The sequence below is a fragment of the Schistocerca cancellata genome, chromosome 6 (genome assembly GCF_023864275.1).
Source record: "Schistocerca cancellata isolate TAMUIC-IGC-003103 chromosome 6, iqSchCanc2.1, whole genome shotgun sequence".
Lineage (NCBI taxonomy): Eukaryota > Metazoa > Arthropoda > Insecta > Orthoptera > Acrididae > Schistocerca > Schistocerca cancellata.
Genome location: NC_064631.1, coordinates 595122390 through 595138055, shown reverse-complemented (window position 1 = coordinate 595138055; position 15666 = coordinate 595122390). Strand labels below are relative to the sequence as shown.

The 15666-nt window shown below is 41.8% G+C and overlaps 1 protein-coding gene across 3 annotated transcripts in view; it reads right to left on the bottom strand.

The window, feature by feature from the left end:
- Positions 1-15666, bottom strand: part of LOC126088587 (bifunctional polynucleotide phosphatase/kinase) — an 82670-nt gene that overhangs the window by 33653 nt on the left and 33351 nt on the right. The gene's annotated exons all lie outside the window — the stretch shown is intronic.

Here is a 15666-nt window from a genome sequence, read left to right as displayed (position 1 = left end):
TTTTCCGCATGTGCATGGTATACGGTATATTCCCGACATTGCAAGTGGGTCTCTTTTCTCCTTCGCCGATCTAAGACACTCTTTGATCTTCCTTGTCGGTTTGAAAATCGTCTTTACGCCGTGTTTGCGCAATATACGGCCGATTCTGTCCGTCACTCTGGGAATGTATGGCAGAAAGGCCGTACCCGACATTTCTTTTTCTGGTTCCTTACTTCGCCGAGTGTTTGGCTCTGTTACACTTCTAATGTAATTTGTGGAGTACCCATTGCTCCTCAGAACAGTTTCCAGGTGTTGCATTTATCGTTTGAGGTGTTGAGGCTCACATATTCGTCCTGCTCTCGTTACGAGCGTACTAATCATGCCTCTTTTCTGGCTCAGGTGGTGGTTTGACAGTTTGTGCAGGTATCGGTCCGTGTGTGTCGGTTTTAGATACACGCTGTGTCCCAGGTTTTCGCCGTCCATTGTGACCAGCACATCTAGAAATGGCAGTTTCTTGTCCTTTTCTACTTCCATGGTAAATGTTATGTTGGCATGGAGGCTGTTCAAGTGTCTCAGGAATTCACCGAGCTGTTCTTCACCATGGCTCCACACCACGAAAGTATCATCGATGTACTTGTACCACACCTTAGGTTTGCAAGTCGCCGAGTCCAGTGCCTGTGCTTCGAGTTGTTCCATGAAGAAGTTGGCCACCACTGGACTGAGAGGACTACCCATGGCGACGCCTTCCAGCTGTTCGTAGAAATCGCCATTCCACGTGAAGTAGCTCGTGATGAGACATGCATGGAAGAGCTTTTTGATGTCTTGCGGGAACATGGAACCGATGTGCTCCAGAGCGTCACTGAGTGGCACTTTCATAAATAACGAAACAACATCAAAGCTGACCAGGATGTCGTTTGGCGTAAGTTTCAGTTTCTTCAGCTTCTCAATGAAATGTCCTGAGTCCTTAATGTATGTATCGGTCTTCCCCACGTGTGGCTGGAGCAGAGAGGCCAAGTGTTTCGCCAGTTTATACCTTGGTGAGCCAGGAGCGCTAACGATCGGTCTCAGTGGAACGTTGTTCTTATGGATCTTGGGTAATCCATACAGCCGAGGTGGTAGGGCTTCTGTGTTGCGCAGGTTTCTCTGTATGTCCGCCGGCAGAGAAGACGCCTTGATTAATCGATTCGTATTCCGAGTGATACGCTGCGTCGGATCTGCGCTTAGTTTTCGGTACATCGTCGGATCTAATAGGTCTCGGACGTTTTGCTCATAATCTTTGGTCTTCATTACGACGGTCGCATTCCCCTTATCGGCAGGCAGTACCAATATACTCTTGTCGGCGTTGAGATTCTTAATGGCTTGTACCTCTTCTTTCTTCAGGTTGCAAGCTGGTGGTTTTGCTCGGCGCAGTATCCTGGCTGTTTCAGTGCGTATTTCCTCTGCCCTTTCACAAGGAAGGGTCCGAATGGCTGCTTCGGTGTTGGCAATAGTGTCCTCCATAGGTATGGTTCTTGGGATGATAGCGAAATTCCCTCCTTTTTGAAGAACAGACACTTCCTCTTCGGTCAATTGTCGTTCAGTGAGGTTGACCACTGCGTGTGACATGTCGGGAATCACCTTGTCGGTCTGCTTCCGGCATCTTTCAAACTTTTTTTTTTTGCCGCTCGGTGCAGCGCTCAAGTTCGTTCTGCATGCTCCTGTGAGTGATGCTGTCGATCTTGTCCCAGTCGTCTCGACGCATTCTGCTACTTATTTGATAGAAAATGTCCAGAAGTTCCTGATCCGTTCTTGCCAAGTCTCTCCGTGTTGTATGTATTCGCTCACGAAGAAAAGCTCGTTCCATTCTGTCGTAGATATGATGTGCTTGGGCGGTGGTGAATAGGCGCTTCCATCTCAAGAACTTCAGTGGGGCACATTCATCTCGGCACCGTGACAGAAAGGCGAGAGAGGACATCAGTCGTGCTTTCTTCTTCCGTCGTTGGTCAAGGCGTCGGTACATTCTGCAAATCTCCTCCCAGTAGAGGCGTAATACAAAATTGTTAAGGCTTTCGTGGCCACTTGTTGACAAACTGCCTATTGGCTTCTGTCTCGGGTTCTTCGGACGATGTTCATCTAATGATTTTTCTGACGTTTCGCCACTACGAGTGGCTGGCATTGTCAAAGCTTCACCCTCCATTGCCGGTGGTGAACTGGAGGCGAGCTCGCGGCCGCAGACTATATGTAGCTGGCGCGCCAACGTATAAACTGGCGAAACACTTGGCCTCTCTGCTCCAGCCACACGTGGGGAAGACCGACACATACATTAAGGACTCAGGACATTTCATTGAGAAGCTGAAGAAACTGAAACTTGCGCCAAACGACATCCTGGTCAGCTTTGATGTTGTTTCGTTATTTACGAAAGTGCCACTCAGTGACGCTCTGGAGCACATCGGTTCCATGTTCCCGCAAGACATCAAAAAGCTCTTCCATGCATGTCTCACCACGAGCTATTTCACGTGGAATGGCGATTTCTATGAACAGCTGGAAGGCGTCGCCATGGGTAGTCCTCTCAGTCCAGTGGTGGCCAACTTCTTCATGGAACAATTCGAAGCACAGACACTGGACTCGGCGACTTGCAAACCTAAGGTGTGGTACAGGTACGTCGATGATACTTTCGTGGTGTGAAGCCATGGTGAAGAACAGCTCGGTGAATTCCTGAGACACTTGAACAGCCTCCATGCCAACATAACATTTACCATGGAAGTAGAAAAGGACAAGAAACTGCCATTTCTAGATGTGCTGGTCACAAGGGACGGCGAAAACCTGGGACACAGCGTGTATCGAAAACCGACACACACGGACCGATACCTGCACAAACTGTCAAACCACCACCCGAGCCAGAAAAGCCTGGAAACTGTTCTGAGGAGCAATGGGTACTCCACAAATTACATTAGAAGTGTAACAGAGCCAAACACTCGGCGAAGTAAGGAACCAGAAAAAGAAATGTCGGGTACGGCCTTTCTGCCATACATTCCCAGAGTGACGGACAGAATCGGCCGTATATTGCGCAAACACGGCGTAAAGACGATTTTCAAACCGACAAGGAAGATCAAAGAGTGTCTTAGATTGGCGAAGGAGAAAAGAGACCCACTTGCAATGTCGGGAATATACCGTATACCATGCACATGCGGAAAAGTTTATGTCGGAATGACTGGACGATCAATTAACACCAGGATTAAAGAGCATAAGCGACATTGCAGGTTGGGGCAGGTGGAGAAATCGGCCGTGGCAGAGCACGCACTGAATGAGACCGACCACGTAATAAAATTCGCCGACACGGAAGTTCTGGCTGTAGAGAAGCACTATCACACACGCTTGTTCAGAGAAGCTGTAGAAATCCAAAAACACGCGAACAGTTTCAACAAGAAAGAGGAAAGCCTTAAGGTAAATGGATCCTGGCTTCCCGTACTGCAGCGAACGACTGTCGCAGGTAGCAAGAGGAGAACCGCACCGGAAATGACCGCGGAGAAGCCCTCGAACGTTGGCGCGCCAGGTACATATAGTCTGCGGCCGCGAGCTCGCCTCCAGTTCACCACCGGCAATGGAGGGTGAAGCTTTGACAATGCCAGCCACTCGTGCAGGCGAAACGTCAGAAAAATCATTAGATGAACGTCGGCCGAAGAACCCGAGACAGAAGCCAATAGGCAGTTTGTCAACAAGTGGCCACGAAAGCCTTAACAATTTTGTAGTATACAAATAAATAACACATTACAGAGAAAAGTTCAGGCACTGTGAGGAACTTCTGTAAGAATAGGAGTGTGCTACAAGGAAATCTTTCACTTCGATTTGAATTCTTGGAGTCACACAATTCCCCCCTCCCCAGTTCTGCTGAAGGCCTACTGAAGTGAAACCAGCTGAATATTGCAAATCTTGCTATGCAGTGCTTATTATTATTAGTCAATATTCTGCCTAGTGGCAGGTCCATGTCTTCGTACGGAGAATTTCTGATTCCACTGTTCCCTGTCTTCAGCTTCTTCCTTCAGCCTGTTGCATCTCCTTCCATCTTTCATGTTGTCCAGACGTTGAATTCTTCTTCTTCCTCGTCCTGCGTTTCCTCTGAGTTTCCCTTCAATGACATCATGTATGAGTCCCTCGTGTCTAAGTACATGTCCAATCCAGTTGGCCTTTCTCTGAAGAATTGTATGCAGAATACGTCTCTTCTCTCCTACTCTTCTCAGTACATCATCATTTTTTATGCAATTTATCCACTTGATCTTTTCCATTCTCCTCTAGCACCACATTTCAAAGCTCTCTAAGTATTTTTTCTCCTTCTTTCTCATGGTCCATGTGTCTGCTCTGTACAGAGCAATGCTCCAAATGTAGCACTTTATCAGTATTTTCCTTAATGCCAAACTTAACTTGCTGGTCAGCAGAGTCCTCTTCTTGTTGAAAGCAGCTTTGGCCATGGGGATTCTTGCTCGGATTTCGTTGGTGCAGTGGGCATCCTTTGCAATAAAACTTCCCAGGTACTTGAACTGATTCACATTTTCCTGTTTCCGATTGTCAACAGTTATCTTCAAGTGTTTCTCACGTTTTGGTATGCGCATCACTTTTGAATTTTCAATGTTGATTTCCATGGCATATTTTCTTCCCGTTTCCACCAAATTGTTCATCACGTGTTGCAGCTGCTGTCTCTGATTTTTGGCGAGCACTACCAGGTCGTCTACATACTTGATGGTATTGACGAGACGTCCTCCAACTTTAAAGTTTCCGCATCCTTTCAGCGCTTCTATCGCCAGCATTTCTCCATACACGTTGAAGAGACTTCGCGACAGACAACATCCTTGTCTCACTCCCCTTCCTATTTCCACAATGTTCATTTCTCCATAGTTCAGTCGTACCTTTACCCTTTGTCCCAGGTATAAGTTCCTTATAAGTCTCTGATCTCTCCAGCTGATTCCTATTTCCTTAAGGATGTTCATCAACATATTCCAATTGACTCTGTCGAAAGCCTCCTGCCAGTCTATAAAACAAGTGCAAACTTCTTCGTTAATGGCCAAAACTCTCTCTGACAATATCCTCATCATGCCAATGGTGTCTCTGGTCCCTATTCCTGTCCTGAAGCCAAACTGGTCTTCTCCCATCACTTCTTCGATTTTGTTTTCCAACCGTCTATTTAGTATTCTTGCAATGATCTTTGCCACATGGGATATCAGACTAATTGTTCTATAATCAGCACACTTCTTGGCTTGCTTTTTCTTCTCAAGAGTAACCGCTGTGACGTCCAAAAATCTTCAAGCCATTGTCCAGTTTCATAGATTTTGTTAATGAGTTGTGTCAGAACTTTCAAACTTTCATTTCCGATTTCTTTAAGCAAATCTACTGGTATTTCGTCATCCCCTCTAGCTTTCCTACTCTTCATGTCCTTTATCGCCTTCTCTACTTCCCTTGTCAGTATACTGGGCCCTTTTTCATCTTCGTCAATATCTTCCTCTGGCTCTATGCCGATGTCATTGGGCGATGTTCTGCATCATATAGTTTCCTTATATATTCTTCCCATGTTTTCAGCACTTCCACTTGTTCAATAACCACTTGTCCTCTAGAATCTTCTATTCCGAACGTCCTTACACTTTTGTTCTCTACTTCTCCCAGTTCCTTCGTTTTCTGGTGCATGACGTTGTACGTTCCTCTTCTTTGTAGTTCTTCTATTTCATCACACATTTCTTCTAAGTACTTTTCCTTCGCTTTGTCTGTTTCCCTCTTGAGGGTGTTGTTAAGTCTTCTGTATTCTTCTTCATTAACATTTTTACGCGTCTTCCTTTCCTCCATCTTCTCCAGCATCTCGTTGGTGATCCAGAATTTTCTCGCTCTCTTTGTTTCCCTCCCAACTTCACTCTTCAGATTATTTAACAAAACCATTTTAACGTTTTGCCACTTATCTTCCGCACTAGCACTTGTATTTTTGTGTCTCACTTTGTTACATTTTTTCTCTAACGATTCTCTTACTGCCACGTTATTCTCTCTTAGCTTTTCCAAGTCCCATCTCTGTTTTCTCCTCCCATGCTGTCGGGTCTTCTTCAGCCTTGTGCTGATATCTGCAACCAAAAGGTTGTGATCCGAGTCGATGTCGGCAGCCGGCATAGTCTTGACGTCCTTCACACTGCCCCTAAACCTCTGTTTGACGAATATGTAGTCTATCTGATATCTGTTAATATCACCTGTGTTCTTCCATGTGTACAGTTTATTCTTCCTTTTCATCACCACCAAATTATTTCGGTGACAGAATTCCACTAGCATTCCTCCTCTGTTGTTTCTTTTTCCTAATCCATATTGTCCAACAATTTTTGCTTCATTGCCTTGTCCAACCACATTATTCCAGCCACCCATGATTATGGTATTTACTTTTCATGTTCCTTCAGACTGGATGATGTCTTCTATTTCATCATACATTTTCTTCGCTTCTTCGTCATTGTGATCTGATGTTGGCATGTACACTTGGACTATTAGAATGTCTACCGGTTTTGCACTTATTTTCACAAATATTAAACGGTCACTATGACACATGACTTTATTCACACTTTGCACTAATTCATTTCCCATCACTATCGCTACGCCACGTTCAAAACTTTTACCGCCAGAATAAAACATTGTGTAATTACCTGATACTATTTCACCACTATCTGTCCACCTCACTTCACTTAAACCCATTATGTTCACTTCACATTTGTCCATTTCTCTCTTCAGATTTTCCAGTTTTCCTGCTCTTTGGAGTGTTCTCATGTTCCATGTCCCAATCTTGAAATTAAAATGTTCATCTCTTTTGATGACACCACCTGAAATACTCCCCACCCAGAGAACCGAACAGGGGAGTAGTTTATCTCCGGAATATTTTACTCCAGGAAACGCCATCATTATCCTCCGTCTTCCAATGTTCAGAGTGTTATACAAGTGCACATCATGTTTCTGTCTAGCATTGACTGAATGATGTTGCAGTTTCTTCTGAATGTGACAATAATATCAATAACAAAGCCCATGATGGAATATAAGTAGAGAGATGGCAAAATTGCCCCAAAATATAATACCAAATGAGATAAGAGACTAAAAGTAAACAAGTCTTTATGTTTCAATGTCAGAGTCAATGGCAATTATTCTTACAGTGGAGATAATAGCATTCAGTTCCTGAATGTGAAATTACGAAGAATTCTCAACCCTAAGAATTTAAAATGGTTGACTTTCCTGAGGATTTGACAATTTTGGGACAGTAAAGTTTCGCCTTCGCTGGAGTCAAAAACTATATGCATGATGTTTGTTGCAGTTAAGCATTAATCTGTTCTCTGAAAGCCACATGCTGATTCACCAACTACCATGTTACCTACCCCATTTATACATTACATCCTATATCTTCCATAACAACACTTGTGTCATCTGCAAAGAGCAACATGTTCCAACCTGTGGAGAAGTGTGACCCACACAATCAAATACTTTTGTTACATCAAAGAGAATACTTACTGTTCTCAACCTATTTGTTTAGCCTTATATAATATAATCTCGTGTGATGAGGGCCTCCTGTCGAGCAGACCGCTCGCCTGGTGCAAGTCTATCGATTTGACGCCACTTCGGCGACTTGCGCGTCAATGGGGATGAAATAATGATGATTAGTACAACAAAACACCCAGTCCCTGAGCAGAGAAAATCTCCGACCCAGCTGGGAATCGAACCCGGGCCCTTAGGATTGACAGTCTGTCGCGCTGAACACTCAGCTACCGGGGGGCGGACTTGTTTAGCCTTTATCGAGCCTGACACAAAAAAGAATAAATCGCATTTTCTGTGGGTAAGCCATTCCTGAAACTAAACCAGAAGTCTGATAGCAAACTATGTGTGCTGAATTTCTGAAAGAAATTTTCACTACTTGATTGTTAATTGTTCGTTCAGCTTACACAATCAACATTTCGGCCTTAGAGCCATTCTCAAGAGCATGTTGAGTTGAAAATTAATGAAGTGTACATATTATACAGTGCAGGGCATAGGAACAGGCTATTATTACGTTATTTCTGTGTTAAAATATGTCTGATCCATCTGCCATCACTGAAAAAACATGTTTCTGAGATAGAGATATATATATTGAACACACACACACACACACACACACACACACACACACACACCTGTGAGGTCCCTATTTCTGTTCATCAACTGACATTAACATATGTCGAAACAGTGGCAGAGAGCATAACAAAGCAGCACTATTGAGTGAGGCACATGAGCTCTGCTCTGCCAAGGGTATTACCAGGAAAGGGAAGGTGGATATTTATTTAGTTAAATGCTTACGTGTCCTTGTAATACTTGTTCATAACAGCCTCTTCTGGGTATACATTGTGATACTCCATACTCAGAGAGTAAATATAATCATTTTAGACACACAGTAAAATTTTGATCTCTCAACAAACACATGGCTGCAACATTATAAAATCATAATTCGCCAGTTCATGGAGACTTACATAATAGATGCCACAATGAAGCAACAACTTGCACAACCCATGTGAAGTGGCGGGACTGACACAAAACGCAGGAACTGAAAGATCGTGAGTCATAACTGATCAATGACATTCTCTGCACATTCCTAAAATATGGAAGTCCCCATAATAGACCAAGACTGTTCAGTAGAGGAAGAAAGGAGGAGGTGGGGGGGGGGGGGGGGCAAAGGGGAGGGGCAAGTGACAGAATGTGAGCATTATGGGGAGGGAGAAGAGGACAGTTTAGGGCAACTGGGTGGTACTGGGGTGGCTGAGGGATGGAACAGATTTGGAGTTGAGCATGGGGGGAGGTAGGGGATTGGATTGTTCCTGTGCCCTGTCCTGTATGATATGTATGCTTCATTAATTTTCAGTTCAACATGCACTTGAGAATGGCTATAAAGCCAAAATCATGATTGCATAAAGTAAATGAACAATTAATGGTCAAATGGCAGACTATTCTCGCAAAAAATCCTATACAACTGTGGTCCACCACGAAGGAAAGACCATTCCGGGTACTGAGACATGCCACTAGTCTCCTATACAATGTTTTCTCAAAAACTGTCACAAATACTGACAGACCAGTCATTGCTTACTTATCTCTCTCCCTCATCCTTTACGAAGTAGTTTCCCCAATAAGTATTACCATCTGTCAAGAAACTGACCCCATCTCAGAAACACATTGCACAGATGACTGAGCACAGAAATTTGTATGGTGCACTTATCTTTGTAACCCTACTTGAAATTTTATCATACCCATGAGAGTTTTTACTCTTTAATGACGTAATACTCGAGTCAATATCACTACTAATTCATAAAAATATATGAAAGGTTTTTTTTAGATTGATCTATACTGAAACTACTAATACTTAAAATGGTATTTGGTGAACTGCACTTGCAGTGATGACTTGCACAGATCTAGAGGCTGTAATAAAGATGCAGAAGTAAAAAACACACACACTATACACATATAAAATTGTTTCAACACAATACAGAAAGTACTGGTACAACAACAGTCTCCACAAAATTATGGAGAGGTTTACAAGGTTTACATTCTGAAATTGCTTCTTTGAAATGTAGGAATTTATTTTTCTCCCTGCAACATTATTTTCTCATGACCTTGTGTAGCTTATTGTGTTGCAGATAACAAAATATCTAGTTTTTGTACGTAGTGTGAACACAATTAGTGGAACTGAAGTTTGAATTGCCCCTTTCAATTAGTTTAGTTTAAAATTTCTGATATCTCCATCTCATTTCTTGTGTTGCCCTTCGGTGTTGTCTTGGTATCTTTGGCCAATGCTCCTTTAGTACTTTTTCTGACTTGTCCACAGCATGAGTGGCTAGCATTGTCGAAGATTCACCATCCATTGCTGGTGGAAGACTGGAGTCAAGTCCATGGCTGGAGGTTACATTTACATGCCACATCAATACGTGGGGCCTTTACTTAGTCATTTATATTACAGCTGTCTCCACAGCATCTATGGTTGCTTGCTGCAACGGTGCAATCCAGGCTTCACTTATTTTTAGACTTATCTCTTTCTTGTTGAAATTACTGTAGTGTTTGGGTATTTTAATGGCTTCCTTTAACAAACAGATGCGGAAGTTTTATCCACAGAAAAACTCGATGTGTTGGAGAATTTCATTACATGTTCAGTTTCACATAGCATGTGCTCCGTGATTGGCTACTTTTGTGTCACAATCTGCAATGCCATTTAGTTCGATCAACCTGCTGTTTAATGCATCATTTGGTCATTTCAACATATAAAAGGCAATCAAATGAAAATGAGGCAGATGGAAAAAAAATAATCGCCATAACTGTTAATATATTTATCCCACTGTGTGACAAGACTGTCAATGCCTTCATGGAAAAATGTTTGCAGTTGCTTACAGAACCATGATGGAACCCACGGATGCACCTCTTCATCTGAAGTAAATCGGCTGGTGATCACGAATGTCTTTCTTCAGGGCTCCATAAAATATGTAAATTGTAAGGGAAGAGATCGGAGTGCATGGCAGATATGTTAGGGCTTCTCAGCGAAACTTCTTCAGTGTAGTCAAAACAACTTTGGGAATATGTGGATTTCTGAAGAAGACAGACTTATCTGTTGAACCTGGTAAAATGAAAGCAAAATATCCATGCAACTGCTGACCAAATTTTATTGTGAACTGTATACTACAGTTGCTCAGGAAATAACAGGTACAAATAAAATAATGAACAGAATGGGCAGTGTCTTGAAAAAAAAACAAAAGAAAAAGAAAAAAAAAGGGGGTTAAAGATCATTATTTTTTCAATGGCAGTAACACAAAGGTAATGGAATGACATGTAATTAATTCAACTGATGCTGTGAGAATTACATTACGAAATTAAACACTAAAAGTAGTAGATGAGTTCTGTTATTTGTTAAGCATTTTAACTGACAATGGCTAAAATATAGATTGAGTCAAATATAGACAGGAAATAACAAGAAAAGCATTTCTGAAGAACTTAAATTTGCTAACACTGAATACAAATTTAAGTCCAACAGACAAATGCTGATGATCAAATGAGTAGATCAGATTACTAATGAGGTGAAACTGAATCGTGTCGGGGAGAAAAGGCAGATATGGCATAACTTGACTGAAAGAAAGGATCAGTTGATAGGACACATCCTGAGGCACCAAGAAATAATTAATTTGGCAAGGGAGAAAACCGTATGGCCAGGGAGGGGAGTAAAACTTGTAGAAGGAGACCAGGGGGCTTTACTACGATAAGTAGGTTCGAAGAGATGTAGGTTGCAGTGGTTATGCAGGCTTGCACAGAATATACAAGCACCGTAAACTGCATCAAACCAACTGAAGACCACAACAGCATACAGCAGCTTTGTTCGCAACTATATTGTTAAGACTAAAAGTATAAGTTTGAAATGCTTATTATTCGCAAATGAAACATTATAAATTGACAATTATACGGTAATTTGATGTGAAACATCAAATTACCATATAATTGTCATTATCATCATCAGGTGTTCCACCTTATGGCAAGTCCAGGCAAGGCACTCTGCCCCCTCTCCCTGTCTAGTGCTTTCCTCTTTGGTTAAACATAGGTATCACTTTTCTCCATGACAATGTCCATTAGATGGCATCTTATTCTTCCTTTCCCCCTCTAGTCCTTACAGTCAGATTTTGTTTATTCATCTCCCAGAATCTCTGAGTTGAGCTGTCCTAAAATACCCGGGCCTCAGCAGCCAGAGACTGCGATCATGTGTGCATGAGTTGCATTTGCACGTGTGTGTGTGTGTGTGTGTGTGTGAAGCGCGTACATGCCTATTTCTGATGAACGCCTTGTTGGCCGAAAGCTAGCTTTTTAACCTAGCTTTTTAACAGTTTTCTTGTCATATCTGCGACTCGGCATCTCCACTGTATGGTGAGTAGCAACTACCCTTTTCATGATATTGTCCTAAAATATGATAGATGTCCTTTGTGCTCACTTTTAAAGTACTCTTCAACTCCAACAGAGAACACCAGCTTTTACTGATTAAGTCAGATTCAAGTAACAACATATCAGCCACCAAGAAATATTTATTTCTTGCCAAAATATGTATGGTATCATTGCTCATTCCTTAAAGACAAGAAAGTTATAGCAGTATCATCTTCAATAAGTGCAGGGTCTTTCGACTGCCAGCAACTGATGAAAGGAGAACTTCTGCCAATCCACTGTTGGTATGTGTTCAGTCTTGTTTATGAATGAAGCAAAATTTGAAAGGAACAGATAAGTTTTAACAAACAATTTCTGTGAGAGGATGAACATCACATGTTAGATTTCAAACTAAACACCAGATATTCACAATTAAAGAGTGGGCAGGAGCTGTAGCTGACTATCTGTTAGGTCCATATATTCTCTCAGCACACCTTGCTGTCCTCAAGAAAATTTTTTAAAGTACTCTTCCAGATTTGCTACAGGCTGATCATTTGAAAATAATGGAAACATTGTGGTTTATGCATGAATGCACACCAGCATATTTCAGTCACATAACTGGAGATGCACTCACTCAGTCTGACATATGTGATGACAGATGAATACATAGGGGAGGACTAAGAAGTTTTCTGGACGAGAGTAACCTGCCTAGGTGAACTCAAGTTAATCAATGGATGGTTTTACCGGCCAACCAATTCCACTGTAACAGTTGTAGAGTCTTTAAAACAAAGTATTTTATGCTCTGTAGCACAGAAATACTCCGATCATGCAACATTACTTGGAGGCAACTTTAACCTATCAAGTATAGATAGGGAGGTCTATGGATTCACTGCAGGCAATGCAAACAGATAGTCCATAATCATGTTAAGTAGCACTGAGCACATTTTCCGAAAAATGTTCTGAGCATCTAGTTCATCGACCCACACATAATGAAAACATTTCTGATGTTCTGGCTCCACAAAAGCCTGACTTTATTGACAGTGTCAGTATAAAGACAAGTATTAGTGATCACGATGTCATCATGGCGACAATGGTTACTAAAGTTAATAAAGCTGTCATGAAGGGTAGAAGAGATTTTAGGCTGAAAAGAGCAAAGTAACTATTAGCCGCCTACTTAGACAATGAATGGACATAATTTAGTTCAGTACTATAGTTGTAGAGAAATTATGGGCAATATTTAAACCGATTGTAAATTGCAATTTGGAGAAGTAAGTGGATTATGGACGGAAAAGATCTTCCATGTTTTAATAACAAAATATGGAAAATGCTCAAGAAGCAGGGATTGTTGCAGTCTCAGTTCAAAACAGAACGCAGAAATGTCAAAAGGCAAAAGTTTGTAGAAATTCTTTGTCTACAAAAAGATCGAAGCACAAAGCATATAGCTACCACTGTCATACCTTAGTGGAAGATCTTTAGAACAAATAAAAATTCTGGTCCTACGTAAAATCAATAGGTGGGGCCAAGACTTCTACACATTCTGGTATGGCAATAGAAGACAGCAAAAAGAAATTAACAGTGTGCTTTCAGGTGATCTGCCAAATTGTTGTTCCCATTTTATACACAATATTTTGATGACTGACCCAACACTCATTGCCTGGACTCCAACCAGACTGTGAGCTAATGTTGGTCTCACACCACAATTTACATCCGAGTTTGGTTCCCAACACCTATTATGTCTTTTAATGCTCTTTTGTTTTACACAGCTTGCACTATATTCTGTGAAACACAAACTCACTCAATGTTTTCCAACTCTGGTGGATGTGTTGGCTGATGGATGTGTTGGCTAGTGAAATTTTAATCAATCGAGAGCCAAATCCCAAGTGTTATTTAAATTGAAACCTCAGTCCCTGTTTATCACATTTTCTGACACTCTATCTTGATCAACTCCCTAATCATGCTGTTCTACAAACTTGGCATTTGCACTACAATATTTGTCTCATTGCATTTCATTTAATTATTATATTTGAAGCAGTTCTCAGGTATTGTTGAAAGTGTGAGTATTAGTTGAGGACCAATTGGATGAAAATCAGTGTGGGTTTAGGTCTCTTAGAGGTTGTCAGGACCAGATCTTTAGCTTACGACAAATAATGGAGAAGTGTTGTGAATGGAACAGGGAATTGTATCTATGCTTTATAGATCTAGAAAAGGCATGTGACCGGGTTCCTAGGAGGAAGTTATTGTCTGTTCTACAAGATTATGGAATAGGAGGCAAACTTTTGCAAGCAATTAAAGGTCTTTACATGGATAGTCAGGCAGCAGTTAGAGTTGACGGTAAATTGAGTTCATGGTTCAGAGTAGTTTCAGGGGTAAGACAAGGCTGCAACCTGTCTCCACTGTTGTTCATATTATTTATGGATCATATGTTGAAAACAATAGACTGGCTGGGTGAGATTAAGATATGTGAACACAAAATAAGCAGTCTTGCATATGCGGATGACTTAGTTGTGATGGCAGATTCGATTGAAAGTTCGCAAAGTAATATTTCAGAGCTAGATCAGAAATGTAAGGACTATGGTATGAAGATTAGCATCTCCAAAACGAAAGTAATGTCAGTGGGAAAGAGATATAAACGGATTGAATGCCAAATAGGAGGAACAAAGTTAGAACAAGAGGACAGTTTCAAGTACTTAGGATGCATATTCTCACAGGATGGCAACATAGTGAAAGAACTGGAAGCGAGGTGTAGCAAAGCTAATGCAGTGAGTGCTCAGCTACGATCTACTCTCTTCTGCAAGAAGGAAGTCAGTACCAAGACTAAGTTATCTGTGCACCGTTCAATCTTTCGACCAACTTTGTTGAATGGGAACGAAAGCTGGGTGGATTCAGGGTACCTTATCAATAAGGTTGAGGTAAAGGATATGAAAGTAGCTAGGATGATTGCAGGTACTAGTAGATGGGAACAATGGCAGGAGGGTGTCCACAATGAGGAAATCAAAGAAAAACTGGGAGTGAACTCTATAGATGTAGCAGTCAGGGCGAACAGGCTTAGATGGTGGGGTCATGTTACACACATGGGAGAAGCAAGGTTACCCAAGAGACTCATGGGTTCAGCAGTAGAGGGTAGGAGGAGTCGGGGCAGACCAAGGAGAAGGTACCTGGATTCGGTTAAGAATGATTTTGAAGTAATAGGCTTAACATCAGAAGAGGCATCAATGTTAGCACGGAATAGGGGATCATGGAGGAATTTTATAAAGGGGACTATGCTCCAGACTGAACGCTGAAAGGCATAATCAGTCTTAAATGATGATGATGATGATGATGATGATGATGATGATGATTTGAAGCAGATCTTGGCAAGAGCCGATTTGCTTGGTAGTTTAGTCAGGTGTGTTGCTGATTTTCCTTGCATCTCTCCTCAACTGGGATACAATACACCCTGCCTTTCTGAGACTTGACCATATTTTAACATTAGAAAGAACGCATTTCATCTTTCCTTGTTTCCATAGAAGTTAACTGATCTTTCCGGATAGTGGGCCAGCAAAAGATACACAAGCAATTCTTTGCTTCTTTTCCTCGGTCTTTCTCAATCTCTTTCTCGGGTGTTCTCGATTTTGACTGCATCGCCTTTTCAATTTGATGATCTGAGTACTCACTTCCTCCTAACACCATTCCTAAGTGTTCTGATTCTGTGTCATGGCTCTCCTTTTCTGAAAGTGCTTGAGCTCCATGCACCAGAGCATTTAGCACCAACTTGCTTTGTGACAGATGTTTATCGCTCAAGGCATGGTGACCGAGGTCAGC